Source organism: Balaenoptera borealis (assembly GCF_965194805.1).
Source record: "Balaenoptera borealis genome assembly, chromosome: 1".
Classification (NCBI taxonomy): domain Eukaryota; kingdom Metazoa; phylum Chordata; class Mammalia; order Artiodactyla; family Balaenopteridae; genus Balaenoptera; species Balaenoptera borealis.
In genome coordinates, this window is record NC_138860.1 from 109,096,248 (window position 1) to 109,096,677 (window position 430).

Genomic DNA, 430 nt, shown 5'->3' on the forward strand with positions numbered 1-430 from the left:
AAGAAAAGAGATGTATAGAGAAGAGAAAAATATCAGACTTCACTAGCAAAATTAAGACCATAAGGGAAAGTCAGGTATGATACGGGGTACGAGTTATCACTGTAGATTTCTTCTTACCAGATAGCGTAGAATAACATCTGCAAGCCAAACAGAAATCCACATGCAAAAATTAGAGGTTGGGAGAGGAGAAAGAGCCGACGCCTCTCTCTTTGTCCACGTGCACAAATTATGAGTCGTTGATTTTACGCCGGAGATAAACGGAGACTAAGAAGGCGAGTGAATGAAATGGCCTCTGGAGGAAATGGTATCTGTGAGCGCTAAGAAGTTAGAGAAGCCAGAGGAGGGAGGAGAGTTGTTTACTAATGTATACTCTGAATTTTTCTAGGGAGGATTTGAGGTAAATATCATAAAATAGAAAAATCTGAAAACG